At 43.3% G+C, this 16,775-nt stretch overlaps 1 protein-coding gene across 15 annotated transcripts in view; it reads left to right on the forward strand.

Moving 5' to 3' along the window:
• The window catches only part of Dab1 (DAB adaptor protein 1), a 1,105,478-nt gene that overhangs the window by 801,959 nt on the left and 286,744 nt on the right, over positions 1 to 16,775 (forward strand). Inside the window, exon 2 of one of the 15 annotated variants that reach the window (XM_087214669.1) lies at positions 8,405 to 8,539. The exons of the other annotated variants lie outside the window; for them this stretch is intronic. The gene's annotated coding sequence lies outside the window, so the exon portion shown is untranslated. The remainder of the gene's footprint in view (positions 1 to 8,404; positions 8,540 to 16,775) is intronic. 15 annotated transcript variants of the gene reach the window in all.

Here is a 16,775-nt window from a genome sequence, read left to right on the forward strand (position 1 = left end):
AGGAAAGCCCTTCCTTTTACCCCCGGTAAATTCCTACCAGCTTGTCACTTCCTTCTCAGCCAGGCTGATTAGCTGGAGTGGAGCTGTCCAGGCTGCTTTGTGAGTGAAGGCAGATGTCTTGATTGTAGTTCAATGCCTCGGCTGTCATCAAGCTGCCTACCTAAATATGATCCTTATTGCCCCACTAACCCTTCTATAAACACCACCACAGTGAGCGCATAAAACATTAAAAACATCCCCTGGGTGACTGCTATTGCCTTTTGAATTAACACCAGAAACGCTCATTTGAGAGATGCGGTTTAACTCAGGCAATCTTGCTTGGCAGGATAATGAATATCATACGTTATACTTTAACCTAATAGAACACCATCCATTATTTAGTTATTTTTATCGATTGACCTCCTCTGGATTATTTAGTGGTAGATTTTTTACCACTATTCTTAAGATTTAATGCTGAGCACTTGTGTACCTTCTTCTGCTGTTATGAGTATCTTCTGAGCTGAAGCTGAGCTTGTGAATACAGAGGTAGGGGTGTGTGTGTGTGTGTGCCCGTGTGTTTGTCTATGAGAATGTATTTTTTCTTGAAAGAGACAAATTGCGACCATTTTGGAATTAATGAACGCGATGCATAAATAACCTAACTAAATTGAAGCATGACAAAAAATCGAACTGCTGCCGATGACACTGAAGAAGGTTTCCAAGAGGCAGATAATCAAGCCTGCGCAATTAGAATAACTTTCACCATGCAGAGAGCAGAAAGGCAACCCGAGAAGGGAGGGTGGATTGCAAAACTAGTGACAATACAAGAGATGAGTAAGAACTGTCATAGTGCACCTTCACTGATTGTAACTGGGAAATAGGATGCCCTGAGGGGCTGTGCCCACCTTGCTCACATGTGGAACAACAGCATGGGTGTCCTCCAGGGTTCTCACAGGCTGTGCAGGGAGGCAGGGAGATGAGGCTGGAAGGCACGTGCCTTGGGCTCCACTTCTTCCCTAACCCAGTTTCCTAACCCTGTGACCTTGGGATGGACTGGCCTGCTAAGCCACTTCTCTTGGCCAGAGTCCAGTGCTCCTTGGGCCGGGTCCAGCTGCTTGGGGGAGCATTGTTCTGGGCTGCATGAGGATTTCAGAGGGGGCAGTTACAGAAAGGTGCAGGTGGGAATGGCAGAAATTTCTCAATACAGGAAGAAAAGCTTCACAGTTGTTTCTTGAACTGTTGTGAACATTGGTAATCTTTCCTTAGGCCCTAATTTTATGGCAGCATGTTTACAATCTCCATATATTAATGATCCTATTGATAATTTTATTAACGATAACCAGTTTGGACCCAGTGATTTATAATCTTCAAAGCAATATTTAGATTTGTGGTATTTTGTCTCTCTTGCCCCTCCCAGGCTAGCATTGTTGGACAATTTGTGGCTGTCAGGTGTGGAATCTGGCAGTACAAGAGAAAGGACACCTTTGCATAGGTTTGGTCCCAAGAAACCCAGGGATACAAAAATCCAGGGATGCTCAAGTGCTTTATCAAACATGGCACAGTGTCTGCATATAACTGTGAACATTCTCCTATATGCTTTAAATCATCTCTAGATTATTTATACCTAAACCAATGTAAATCCAGTGGAAATGGTTGTGATGCTATATTATTTAGGAGATGACAATAAGGAAAAGAATTCTGTACATGTTCAGTACAGGCACATTTTTTTTCTGAATACTTTTGATCCGCAGATGGTTGAATGCATGGAGAGCTGGCTGTACTGATAGTCAGAAGGACTAGCATTAAATTATGTTGCTTCTAATTATTTGTTTTGTCATCCTCATCAAATCATTAAACTTTTTGGAAGTATTATTGTCCATATCTTTGAAATATGTGGAATAAACTCAACCAAGAAAATGATATTTTTGTGTAGTTTGGTGAGATATAAGGAAGTGCTTCACTGCTGCGGAACACAATACAGGTGTGTGGGATTTGGTCATCTACCTGCCATCTAGACCAGACTCCACGTCCAAGTGGACATGCCTGGCCACCGTGGCAATCTTTCCCATGAGGTGGCGTGCACTTCCAGAAATTCTTTTCATTGCAACACTCCAGGTGGCCACTTGCCAGTTCATTAAATCCGCTAAGTGAAATGAAAATTCACATGTCATCCAGGTTCTTTACCAGGTGTTAGGCTCAGGACCTGCACCAGCCACTCTCCTCCTCAGAATTGGGCTTTTCTCTGTGCCCCGAATTCCCGTGATCTGACCCAGAAAACTTGCAAACCCACCCACCTCTCAGAAGCTAGGTGGATGTACTGGTTGCTGCTAGTTACATGGCAGCTGTGAGAAATGTCACCCTGCAGGATGCAACAGCCGGCATGGGTAGCAAACAACCTGGCAAGACCAAGACGTGTATTTTTAGACACAAGAGACTGAATAGTGTGTGCTCCAAAATGATTAGATGCTTTCCCAAATAAGTCCTGCTGAGTCCTTAGAGACCCCAATTAAAAATGTATCACTGCAAGTTGTTTTTAAACATCCTGAAGGTACCTGAGACCTGAATTTTAGACCCAGATCAATCATAGCCCCATGTTCATGGGGGTTCCCATTTTTTTCTTTTTAATCTTTCCAGCCTTGAAGAAATAAGAGATTTGCCCACTCATGTCTATCTCGAGGGGCAATGATCCAGCTACCCTGTCCCCGTGACAAGAATCCTGTCCTTCTCATTTTGGTGATATTCCCTGCCCTGCTGCTTTGTTTAACAGGAGTCATGTCAGTATTTAAATTTTCCCTCTCCTGCCAAGGATGCAGGAAGCGTGATTTGACACATGGCACCATTTTGGTTATCCCTTAACCTTCTTTTTCCCCAATATCTTCTGTGGCAGAGCTAACCATGGTGCGGTGCTTGATTGGTAGGAAGTTTGGCAGCAGGTCTAAAGAGGCCCCATCTTCAGCCCACTGTTTTCCTGTAGGTCACATAGAAATTCACACTTGGGAAAACTGTCAGCAGTTTGCACTGTGAAAAGGTACTTGTTCCCCAGGATGGCAGTGGATGAGACACAAGGGCTGATCCACAAACGCAGCATGACTAGATTTAAACAATTTATAACAATAGAAGGCACAGTGCCGTTTACCCCCTTGAAATTTTCCCCTTTGGTTTGGACACTTTTCCATCATTCTTGTCACTTTCTGAAGTAGTCCTGGAAGTTCTCTTTTGTGTCTTTACAAAGTGTGAGGGAAAATATGCTGAATCAAGGCAGACTCATGAAGACATTACAGTGTGTCCTAATGCACCTTACTCACCAGATCTGGTACCACGATACTTCTGGCTTTTTCCCTGAGTCAAAGTTACTGTGAAATCTAAATGTTTTGCATCGATCCAGGACATTGAGGCAGCCACAACAACACAACTAAAGACACAATGAGAGAAGACTTCCAGCATTGCTTCAGAAAGTGGCAAGAATAATGAGAGAAATGTGTTTGAAGTGAGGGATAGTATTTTGAGGAGGATTAATGACAGTGTGTCTTTTTTACTGTAATAATTTTTTAAAAATTTTAAATATTCACTGTATTTTCTGATCATACCGTATAGACCTGGTAGAAACTTGATGCCAGCTCACAAGTGATAGTGAACCTTTTCGAGCTTTCAATGATAAACAGCTCACTGTGGTATGCATGCAATAGGTTCACCTCCACTGCTCTAGACTATCTTGGCTGGTCCCCGAGAGGGTCAGGGCCTTGTAGGGCATCTTGTAAAGAGGGCTTTATGTAGGAAAAGACTGGGAAGTTCTGCCTGTGTGCCCCCCACCCAAGTTCCTGTACTGAAGCTCTAGCCCCCTGTGTGCTGGTATTTATTTATTTATTTATTTTATTATTTTTTTTGGTACCGGGGATTGAACTCGGGTCCTTGCACTTGCGCAGCAGGCGGCGAAACCACTGAGCTAAATCCCTAGCCCAAAAATGCTAATTCAGTAATTCCTGTAGTCTGTGTTTTCTCATCTGTAATTTTTTTTTTTTTTTTTTTTTTTTTTTGGTACTGGGGATCGAACTTGGGACCTTGCGCTTGTGAGGCAGGTGGCAGAACCACTGAGCTAAATCCCCAGCCCTGCTGGTATTTAGATGTAGGCCATTTGGAGGGGATCAGTGTAGATGTAGTCTTGAAGGTGGAGCCTATGATGGGACTAGTATCCTTGTAGGAAAACAAAGAGAGACTCGAGCTCCCTCTTCATCATAGGAGGACACAGGAGAAGGTGGCCATCAGGGTCCATGAGAAGGATCCTTATCAGGGACCAAACCTGCAAGCATGTTGACCTTGGACTTCCTGGCCTCTAGAACTGTGAGAAATATGGCTACCCATTGCTTAATGACAGGGATGAATGCAAGCAGTGTGTCCTCAGGGCCTTTGCCATAGTTCAAACATTGTAGCACACCCTTGCCCAAGCTAACACATCATGATGTCACCAGTGATACAATCTGATCAGAATGCCATTGAATATGTGGTCCCTTGTTGACTGAAATATGGTTTGTGGTCTGTGTTTGTAAATTTCAGTTGTTTAAACCACCGTGCTCCACCAAAGCTAAAACTCTGCCCACTCTGCCCTCCTCTTAGAGAGTCACAGTGTTTATGGTTACATCAAAGGTTCTGAGAAGTCCTGCAGTGGAGGACTTCCACAAGTCACTGTCCACAGAACTCATTTTCAGAGCACTTCCATAGACTAGTTTTCTCCAGAAGTCATGCTGGGAAAAACTGGGTCAGATCATGGTTTGCCCTCAATTTCTTGCCTCCTTTAGAATTCATGTCTGGATCAGGCAGAACTGGAATTTCTACCTCTTATTTGATCTTAGCCCCAGATGTTCCTAAACTCATATCCAAGCATAGTTGGAGAACTGAGAAGAATGAAGTGGACCAGGGAGGACTTGACATTTTGAATAGGAAGGGAAATATGAGAAGGACTGCAGCCATTAGTGCACAGGATAGTGTTAATTTTCCCCAGTCATGTCACTGCTGGACAGTAAGCTCTCAGGGGGCAGGGGCTTGTCCTATTCACAAGTTCATCCTAGCAAAATGGGAAGCCCAGGGAAATCACTAGTACATGCTTGTTGAAATCAGGTAATAATAGACTCATAAATCTCTAATGCTTTAAAGAAACCAAGAAATTACGTAGACTAAATTGGGTTGTGAAACAAAAAACCAGGATTTGGAGAGGCAGAGTGTGTATTAGAGATCACTCGTGGAGTGGTGAGCTGGCCCTGATGGAACAGATCTGGAAAGGAACAAGAGGTCCAATTAGCTCTTGATATCATGAGTTGTCCTAGAGAGGGAGCAGGTCCTGAGAAGGTGAGAAGGTGAGGGAAGCTGAAGACATCACACACTTCATTGAGTTTGCTTTGTGGCTGTGGAACTGGTCCTGCTCACCTTTAATAATTCACTTCTGCAATTGTGGTCACCTACTTACAATGACTTTTAGCTTTAGAGCTGTCGGGGACATGGGCACTTTCTGTAGAGTGCTTCATTTAGCCATCACACCAAACCCAGAGGAGTAGTGTTCTCAAAAGTCAATGGTTGTGGTGTGGGGCAGCAGAGAGAAAAGGGCTAACCTCAAACCCAGCTTCAGCAAAGGCTGAGAAGCAGAGCAGAAAGATGGATGTTGGGGTGGGTGTGGCTTGTGCTGGAGGAGAGAGGACGCACTTTGAAAGACCCTCACACCTACCACAGTGAGCTTTTGGACTGTTTGCCATTTCTGTTTCTTTGCATCTGCTTCTCTAATACATACTGCTAATTGAATGCTTTTTTATAGATTACAAGGCCCACATTAACATCATCTATTTTTAATTTCATATAGTGGGGGGAATCCCTTGGTTTTATTGACTGTTTCTTTATCTGACTTCATATAATTAGAAAATAAACAGATAAAATGATACCTTTTCAGCTTATGAATAATTCATGTCCTCTTTGTCTTTTGTCATAAGAGAAAGCCTAGCAGGTCTGTCTTAAATTAGGATATCTGAAAATGAGAGAAAATGCAAGCGATTAACTCCAAATGGAGTGGAGTGTGAATTCCTGAAAGTCTGAGTCCTCCTCTATAATAAAGTTGAGATTTGTTCACTTAACGGCTCACCTGGCCCTGGAGGAGCCCAAATTTAGAATATATGAATGCCATTGACCTGTTAATTTGAAATGTTTTAATCTGCATAAAAATGGATTGTATTAATTGTTTTACATTAACCAGGTCTGACTGTAATGTCTGATTGCATTAAGCTCAGTTTTCACTCTCTGAGCTCTTTGCAGTCTTTTGCCCCAAACACAGGTAACTGTTTGCTCCTCCGTGCTGTCTTCTGAACAGGTGGGGGCCCTGTGGCTCTCAGATGAGAGAGAAGCTCCAGCAGCCTTCTGTAAACAACAACACAACAAAGTCCTCATGCTGACATTACTGGACACCTTTCTGGAAATGTTCCTCTTTTCCAATTACCCTCTGTAACTTTTCTCCACCTCAATTTTACTGGTTTACATTAGCCTCACAATCTTGATGAATAACTTGAACTCCTTATACCAACCAGTGCTTCAGAAAATACTGGGATTGGAAAATCTGTATTTTTAAATGTAGTTCTTAATTATTATACAAACATAGGCTGGGACCTAGACATGGACTGGGGCTTGCTAGGGTCTAAGGGATATACAACCTGATTGTGTCTTAGTTTGCCTTTGAGGAGGTCACAGTGTGGTTCTGTATGACTTAAACGTATGAAATCAACAAGGTGCCAATCCACACCTAAGGGAAAATGTCAGGTCAAGTGTGACTAGAGATTAAATAAGTGATAGGATATGTAGAGAATAAGAAATATTTAGCTTCTCTCAATGTGCCCCGTGTTTTGATATTGGTTTTTCCACCTGTGATTCTGGAGTCGGAGGCTGTGGTCAGTTCTTTCCTGGATCTGGGGTATATTTTTTAACTCAGGGAAATCATAACCTGCTCCGGAAAGCCTTGCTTGGCCACTGCAGAAGTGCTGATGCTTGAGTGCCACCACTGAGCTTCAGGTGAGGCTGGAGACAGCCATGGCCGAGAGCCACTTCTTAGCTAGTGTTTCCCGGATGTGGTCCCTTGCTTTTGCCCTTATTGTATTGTCATTTTCCCTTACATTCTCTCCTGGAAATTTTTAAATATTTATGTCCTGCGACTTTTTATTATAGTACCTCCTTCTGTCTAGTTATTTCTCAAAGTGAATGGAAACAAACCTGTGTGGCTCCTGTAGCACTGTTTTTGATGATGACATTGGAACACATTTATTGAAAACTACTATCGACAGTTTGAATGAGAAGTTGATGATGTGTTACACGCATGTACCAACTCCTCACAAGGAATGTAATCATTATGTACTGCAAACATGTACTAATAAAAAATAAAAATGGAAAAAAGCCATATAAATAAATGTCAGGGAAATGATTCAGAAAGTTCTCAACTGGCGGAAGTCAAAGTCGACAGGATAAGTCAAGTCGGGTGCTCGGTACCCAGATTTCACATGAATAGATAGGATGAGGAAGGGTTAGCTTGATCTCTTTAATAGTAAGATGGGAGACTTACTGGATAGCTCAAAAATCCTTTTGAGCCCTAGACAGCACGGCTGTGATATATATCTGGCTGCTAATCACAGTATTACTAGCAATATCACAATATAACTAGCAGACATATTAATTACTAGCAGACATATTAATGGGAGTGTAGTGTTCATTTGCACTGGGTACTGGACTGCTGTGTCTCCTTTGGGTACCACACTCTGAGGGCATAGTGGGCATCGTGGATAATGTAGAAATCATACCATGGAGATGGATATGTAGGAGTAAAACCCTGGAGAAGAGAGGACATGGTGGGGACACAATTGCCTTTGCAGAAGGCCTGACCATTGTGTGCAGAGAGCAGAAATATGCTGTTCAGCTCCACAGGACCGAGGTGGGGCCAATGGGACTCATGGAAGCAGGTTTTGGCTCAGCGTAGGAAATACTTTGTGCCAGTGTGAGCTGTCCAATAATAGAAGCAGCTGCCTGGGGAGATGGAGAGAGCAAGCACTCTCTCTATCTTTGGAAATGTTCTCGCAGAGGCTGGATAGCCATCTGTTGTGGGTATTGTACAAAGATTCCTGCATTTGATAGATGAACAAAATTTTGTTGATGACTATCATAGTAAATGTGACTGCTGTATACTGAATGCTGCTGAAGTGCCAGGTACTGTACAAAAGTGAGTTCGTACCCTTTAGAGTCCCAGTAAAAATGAGCATCACTACTGCTGTCATATAGAAGAAATAGACTTGGGGCTAAGATTTGAACCCTGGGTTTTCTGATGCAAAATGCAAAATCTCTTAACTGTACCACCTGCCTTTTATGGTCCTGCTCACCTCAGAGATTGATTTCACCCTCTGATTGATTTCAGGTATATTCAGGCACTGGATTTAAAGAGATCTGTAGATAGTCCATGTTATGAAAGGTGCTATGAAGAGCTGGATGTGGAGGCTTGAGGGTTGACAGTGTGCTCAGGATGGAAGGTGCAGATTTGAGCCACCATAAGGTGAGGTGGATGCCTTTGGGGTGGTGAGAAGCCCATGGTAATGACTGTCTTGGTAACTCAAGATAAGAAAGGCTGGGAATTGTGCTTTCTGAGGAAGAAGATGTGAGCTGTTACTGTAGCTGTTGCTTGGAAAATGGGTTAAAATCGTGGATGCTTCTATAAATTTTTTATTCAGGATTCAGACTATGCAAAGTCAAGTGCTGAAACTGGGGTCATTATGATATAGGGGCTAAGGGTAAAGCCCCTCCCTGGGCTGCTATCTGGACACAGCCCTCCCTTGCTATGTGCCCTCCTACACATTACCTTTGTACCTCTTAGTTTTATCATCTGTAAAATGGGGATGATAACACTGCTTTCCCCACAGTTTTATCCAAAGGAGTATGTAAAACAATCCAATTAAGGTCTTCAGTCAGTAGCCGAGACATTATAAAGCCCTTAATTGATGTTTCTGGTCAGATTAGCTAGTACATCTAAGTAAAACCTAAAGAACCATAAATGGAATATTTTGCTAATGCCATGTGCTGTCTACTTTACTTCATTCCAGTCACACTATAAAAATCCAGCTTACATTTTAAAAATAAAAATACACAATTGTTGACCACTACACATTTGAGCCATTTTACTTCAGTGTTTAACCTGTATCAATCTCCTTCTTCACTGTCATCCCGAGGTAGCATACAGAAATGAGGCTGCCAAGGTTGAAGTCAAATTTACCTGGATTTAAATTTTAACTTTATCATTTAGTAGCCCTGAGATCTGGGGTGATTTGCTTGGTCACTGTACACCTCCTTTTCTTTTGGTGAAATGTAGATAATGGCAATACCAACCTCACTGAGATTTGAGATTAAATGAGGTTAAGTGTATAATGTGCTTATAACAGTGCCTAGGGGTCTTCAATGTAGTAAGCATTCTACAAACGATGATAATGCTAATGTATACAGTAGTAAGACAAAGGAGATTGCATCACCCCAGGGTCCTTTATTGTATCTGTTGTTGTTGATGATATAAGCCCATAACACAAATAAGTTTCTCTATGAGTGAGAGGTTCACTTTGGTGGGTTTAGAAGGCATCTGTGATGCTCCTGAAATAGTACACGACTTGGGGGGAATGATCTATGTTTTTACTAATTCTCTGTGACCTTCAGAAGTTAAGAAGTGGTAAGGTACACAAGTGCCTTACAATAATGAGTGTCTTGCCAAGGAACATGAAGAAGAGGGAATCTGACTAAAATGACTTGAACGAAATCATTTTGTGGTCTGAGATAACTAAGAGTCAGAGGTGAGTGTTCCCAAGATCAGTGGAGTCATTCCAAGATGTGATCAGAGGCTCAAGTCTTTTCCTCCAGCTCTGTGTCATCCTTAGATTAATTGCTTCATGGTCCCAGGCTACCTGCCATAGATGCTTGTATCATACCGTCACCTAATTTCATTGAAAAAATAAAAATAAACAAAGGCAGCCAGGATGGTAAGAAGCAATTTTTATTTGTATCCTTTTTTTTTTTTTAATCAGAGGGGGAAAGATTGTTTGGCAGAAGGAACTCCCACAAAGCAAGACACCCACCCATCCCCTGCTTAGTCTTCATTTGCCAGAAATGGATCATATGGCCACTTCCAGCCAGAAAGGAGGCCAAGAAAGCCAGGATTTGGCTCCTTCAGCATCTCTAAGGGAGGTGGGCAAGAAGAGACAGTATGAGTGAAAAGGCTTTTTATTCATCAGTGTGCTAGTGAAAACATGAGAGCTTATGTGCCATAAGAGAGGCCAAGCAAAGTACCTAAATTGAGGGGAGGTAGTGGGCTGTTTTTGGTAAGAGACAAAAATCAACAGAAAGGAGTGAGAGAATTGAGGGGGACTTGAAGGGCTTTCAAGCTGCCTTACCCTACCAGGCGCATTCTTCAGTGTCTAATGCAAAGGAAGTGACTGGATTCCAAATATGAGAGTAGAAAAACTGTCACGGAAGAGGCGGCCAATTGCTCTTGCTTGCAGCTGCTGAATCTAACCCAAATCTGCCCTCCCCCAGTCTTCAGCTGGGTACCAGTGTATTTTTTTGGGAGCTGGACCATGTGCTCTGCCAGCATAAAGATGCTGGTCTCAGTACTTCCAACCCCCGATCTCCAAACAAGCTGTTCCGCTCCCCAGAAGGGACCCGGCAAACACAGTAGTAACAGGTCTAGTAATTAGTGGCAGCCCTAGGGCCTTGCAACACTTCTCCAAAGACAAGGTGATTCAATAAGATCTGTCACGACCCCTGAGAGTTTCCCAGATGGAGAGACAGGTGGGGACCTCTGATGCTAATGACACAGAGGCCTTGAACCCACAGTTGTTAGAGGGTGTGTATTAGGAGATGTGGGACAAAGGCACAATGTGGAGGCTGCATATCTGTAGCTGACGGGAGAGCCTATTTTTATACATGATGTTGGCAAATTGTGCTACCTTAAAGGGTAGAACTGTGGCACGAAATCATGTTAAAATAAACGTACTAAATGAGCAGCAATCCCAAGACTTGATTCATCTCCTCTGTCCTCAATCTGGGGCCCTGGAAACCAGGTGAAAATTTTTTGCAAATTAATCGGTGAATAAAAGGTTGGTGGTTTAATATGCATTTATCATCCAGAGTCAAAGTGGTCTGTAGCTACAGAATTGAAGAACACAGTAAGATTAGTGAAAAATATATTTCTTTATCTCTCTTGGAAATTAGGGGGAGCCTTGCAGAAGAGCCACCTCTTGATTCTTGAAGGCCGACTTGTCACTTGCCAGGTTCACAGAGATGGTGGTGGCGGCAGGGATTTGACGTAGGGCATTTTAGGTGAAGGAAGAGCAATTCAAGTGCATAAAGTTGTAAAATGCAGTGGACGTGCATGTGACTTTTTGCTTTTGCAGCACATTCCAGACATTTTCTCTGGACTACCTGAATTGTAAGGTTGGGGTGGAGATACCTTTAGGCTCCACCCACTTAGACACAGTTGTTTGGTTTGGGACTTTGCATGGACCAATCAAAATCTTGCCTGGCACTTTTTTTTTCATTCCTGTGCATATCATCACGGAAGCAAAGTAGGTAGTTCTGGATTCAGGATTAATTGTGACTTCTGTATCTTACTTCCTGTTGGGGTAGGGAGCTTAGGAGACAGAAAAAAAGCTATAAAATGTAATAAATAAGATTGTTTTATAGAATGCTAGAACAGATTTTCTTAAATATTGATGTACCTGCAAGTCACCTAGGCATTTTCCTAACATACAGATTTTGACTTAGTAGGTCTGGATTTCATTTCCGATAAGCTCTGGTGTGATGTCACTGGTTCAAGGAAACATGTAACAACAGCAAATTCATCAAAGAGAATATTTGCAATTCAGGAAATATGAAAAGGTGGTAGAGTATAAGGCTCCATGGGAGTAGGGTAGAAGTGTGTTGTCATTTTCAGTATGATGATTAGGATAGCATCATGGTGGTAGCATTTATGTAAACTTGAAAGAAGTAATTCTATTTATATAAATTATTTTGTTTTAAGAATGAGTGTTCATTATCTATTACTATGTAACAAATCACTCAGAAATGTAGTGACTGACATTATTGTCCCACAGTCCCCCAAGGTCAGCCCCGCTGGGTCTTCATGCTTGGGGGATCTCAGATACCTCAGTCAAGGGATTGACCAGGGCTCCTGCAGTCCCCAGGCTCATGTGGGGCAGATGTGTTCCTAAACTCACTCTCAGGGTAGTTGGCAGCCCCAGTTCCCCGAAGGTCTGGAATGAAGGCCTCAGTTCTCCCCAGGCTGTTGGCAGGAAGGCCCCATCACCTCTTTCCCTGTGAGCCTCCCACACTCACATGTATGGCATCTGGGTTCCCTCAGAGCAAGCAGATGAGAGGGCGAGAGATGATGAACAACAAGAAGGCATTAGTTTTCAACAAACTAATTAATTAAATGACATCCCATCACTTTTGCCATTAGAAATGCACCACTACCTCAGCCCACACGAGTGCTGAGGCATGAATACCCAAGGTGGGGTTCAATGTGGCTGTTGTAGATGTTGCCCACCACAGCGTGGTATCTGGGTGTCTTATGCTCTTGTGTAAGTTGCTATTACTGGCAGTTTGTTTAGCAAAGAGGATCATGGGAGTTTTTGGCTCCTGACAGGAGCCAGATGAGCCCAAATGGTTCTGACTGAGCTAGAGTTGGCTTTGGCCAATCTTTTAAGGTGGGTCCAAGCCTGTTTTCCCTTTGTGGGACATTCAGTTAGAGGCTGGTAGGACACTGAGCACTGTGGGCAGCTGAGCTCTGACTGACCCCCTGGCCATTTTAATGTTGCCAATAAAACTGCCTGAGGAGTCTGCCAAGAAGACAGATGCTGCTGCTGGAGAAACACCTTCTGCAGCCTGGCATTTGGCCGATAATTGCTCTCCGAGAGAAAATAAACTCTTCACTTGAGGGGGAAGGTGGACAGAGCCTGACTGTCAAGTGTAGAGATGATTTAGAACAAATACTGCAAATAAAATGCAAAAAGTTTCAATAAGAAATAGAAGACATTTGTACAGATCTAAGGTTTGGGTCTTTTAAAATCCAACTCAGGAAGTACTTCTTGTGTTCTAGACATAGAATAATATACAATAAATTGAAGTATGTGCAGAGTGCCTTACCTGTTTCCTCTCTCCTGTTCCTTTTGAAGTCATATTTCTTTTGGCAGCAGTCCGGGCCACTATTTCCTGCCTTACAGATTTGTGATATAGAAACAGCACCAGCTTAGGACTGCAAATAGGCTCCATCACTTAGTAAGAGGAAACACAAGCTTTCCTCTTCCAGGTTTTTCTCTTTCAATTTGGAGAGCAATACTTCTCTTATACAGTTGCTTTAAGGATTAGGTTAAGTACTATCAAAATGTTCCTTGCCCCACACCACAGGTACTAAATAAGTGATGTCCAAGTGGATTCTCTATGTACAGTAACAACGATGGGAGGAGATTTGAAGTCTTCCAACAGAGGTAGGAAAACTAAAGCCTAGAAGATTTAATTTTTCTTCTTTTCTTCATTCCTTTTCTCCTTCCCTCCCTCACCTTCAGATACCATTGTGGGGTGGTTTAGGTAACAACATGTGAATTGGAGGGCACATGAACATTCAGTCTGTAGCAATGGCTTAAGTATATTTTCTGTATCATAAAAATAATACACTAAGCACGACTGATTGAACAATGCTGGATATCAGGCATGGTGGTAGCTGAGTTGTATATTAAACTACGAATCTGCACACCATCTTGAGTGGGAGGCGCCATCAGTCCCATTTATCATTGAAGGAAACTGTGGCCTAGATGTGGGCAACATATGCATCTGGCCCTAAAAGTACATGGCCATGGGAGCTATGGTAATTTGTGGGTCGCCACAGAATTGTTTCTTTGTTTTTAAATCAGCGGAAGGAAATGAACCCTTGGGGTCAGAGATTGTGTTTGACTTCATACCAACATAGTCACAGAGGATAATTTTTCACATTTTTATGGAGAAAGCAGGGCTTGGGACCCTGTCGGTCACAGTGCAGAAACTGTGTGGAACTCTGAGAAGTTATGGCTTGCTCCCAGCTGTGGCAGGAGGGTGACATGGCTACACCTACACGGACACTGACATAGTCCCAAGCCTTCATTCTTTCCCTAACAGACCTTGAGATCTCATGCTCATTTGGCTTCACCCCACACCAAACTTCGGCTGGAAGGTTGGCCTTCATTTCCCCGGAAAGGCTAAGTGCCTAAAAACTGGTGCACTGCATCCTTAATTTTCACACCCCATCTGCTGGAGGGTAATGGCAGGTAGAAATGCACAAGACCATTCCATAGTTCCTCACCCCAGGGTTCCTGAGCAAATGCACAGACCCAGCCAGGGCCCTAATGAGAGCGAATGCCATCCGAGGCAGGCTCCGTTGTTGGCCCTGACCTTGTTAAAGTGGACAGTTCAATTAGGCAGAGTGCGGAAGTGGCCTCCTGGAACTCTCCGATAACGAGCAAGTGGAGAAACAGGTGGGAGGGAAGCGGCCGTGCTGGAATTTGCACACCACACCGCTGCCCACCAGCCACTTCTGCAAACGAGAAGCTGGGGGAAGTTTGGCTTTCATGTCCCTATGCAGAAGTGCAGAGTAAATGGGGGTTGTTTTACATTCAATACAAAGGCACTTCTTTCTGGTCTCAGCTGTAAAATAGAGTTTTAATAAAGCCTTTGTAGGGGCTGGGGATTTAGCTCAGTGGTTCTGCCACCTGCCTTGCAAGCGTAAGGACCCGAGTTCAATCCCTGGTACCAAAACAAAACAAACAAACAAAAAAATAAAGCCTTTGTATGATTCTGGGTATCACAACAACTAAATTTGACTCTGGGTGCATTAATGAATGCCTTGGTGATGTTCTCTAGGGTGTTTAGCTTGCGATGCCATAGTACCTTTGGCTGAGTTTATTAGCGAAAAGAGGCCTCTGAATTATTGCAGAAGCCAGCCTCTTAAATATAATTATGTGTTCTCTCTTAGAGCCTCAGTTTCGCCGTTGTGTAAAATGAAAGATACAGGTAATTTCTAGACTATCTCCTGGCCCTAGACTGTTTGTTTTTTGAGCAACTACTCATAGAAAGACCCCAAGTTAAGGGGAAGGGGGTTGTTGTGGGGATCACAAATGGAACAAGTACATATAAACCTTGTTTACCTTTAGGCTGGTGGTGGTATTGTTGTGCCCAGATCGCGAAGTCCCCAAAGACCACCAAGGAGCCGATTCCGATGCAAACACACGAGGGTCATTTATTCAAGCTTGAGCAGGGACTCTCAACCGTCGCTGACGCATCGGGTCAGGATTGAGAGGCCCGAATTTCAAATTAGTGGGGTTTTTATAGAGGTTACGGCGAGGTTTGGAGATTTTTCACTTAGCAGTTACATGATTGGTTAACATTTAGCAAGCATGAAGTGTACATTTCTGATTGGCTAGGTTCATCGGGGGTTGAGGGGCGGTTACATGTAGGTTTTACGAGGGAAATGAGGGACAAAGGTTGGTGGTCGACTGTCACATACTGATGGTCAGCAGACACACTGACTAATAGTCACGACCATTGCGTACTGACAGTCAGCACATCTACAGATTGTTCTATGGATAGGGGGCCCGGAACGTTCTTTTCCTAGGCAAACAGATGGTTGAGTAATTAACTTAGGAACTTTGCTTCCTTACAGATTGTGTCTTTTGTCCCAGAGCAAGCACATTTTAACCATTAATTTGTGAGGACAACAGAGACTAGGGGAATAGTGGATTTTAGCAAAATGGAGTCGCTTTGGTCTCACAGTTGCTCAGTTACAGAGGAAGAGCGGACTTCACGTACTCTCCCTTGGCTACAATTTTATATTGCAAAGTGAAAATCAGTATTCACATTTCAAGGATGAGGTCTTTAGGCTCTGAGAGGTTAAGAAACTATAGTTTACAGCTGGAATTAAGACTGACTTCACCTTGTACTTAAACCCTGGGGTTGTTAATGCTCAGCATCACCCTGCCTGTTGCCATTGTTTTACATTCAAATTGAGAAGAAGGAGGCTTTCACCTATGCAGATGCATCAACAGCGAGCTCAGTGGCTTGAGTTGAGGTTTCCCCTGGATGACCTTTGCCTCAGGTTCTGCTTGGAACAAAAGGTGTGGAAATTCCTGCTGATAAAGCTACAGAAGCTCTGGAGAATGTTAGCCTGTCCTGTGAGTTAAGCTGGATCTTCCCTTACTGGGAGCAAGGTTCAGCGCTGTAAACATGCTAACCAACATAACTGATCTTTCCTGCCTTTTAGACAAGATGCTGGCAGAAAGCCTTCCTTAGGGAAGGAATTGTCATCCTAAGATAACTACAGAGACTCTGATGTCTGCTTATTTTTCTCTTCTTTGCAAAGCTTGACTTTTTTAAGCCTGGGGAATTTTTGGACCTAGATGGCTGCCTCAGTTTCCAGTCTGCCCGGGATTTAGGAATCCAGAGCTATCAGGTCTGTGAGAGGAGGAAAGAAGCGGCACTGGTTTAACCCTGGCACCCTGGGGTGTGGGCACCCCATGAAGGGGCTCCCAGCTGTCCTGACAGGGAATCACTCTGTTCTGTCCCATGGTACCCAGAGGACAGCGTGGCCCTTCCTACACATTGTGTCACCTACAGCTGTCTTTGTCCTGGGCCCATCACACAAGCGGCTCAGTGTGATGGACTTGAAGAACCAAAACATGTGTTCAAATCCTGATTCTGATACTACCTATATTATCTTTCACGAGGAC

The sequence above is a fragment of the Heterocephalus glaber genome, unplaced genomic scaffold (assembly GCF_053883595.1).
Source record: "Heterocephalus glaber isolate CG9 unplaced genomic scaffold, H.glaber_assembly_v1.0 deba00001447, whole genome shotgun sequence".
Taxonomy (NCBI): domain Eukaryota; kingdom Metazoa; phylum Chordata; class Mammalia; order Rodentia; family Bathyergidae; genus Heterocephalus; species Heterocephalus glaber.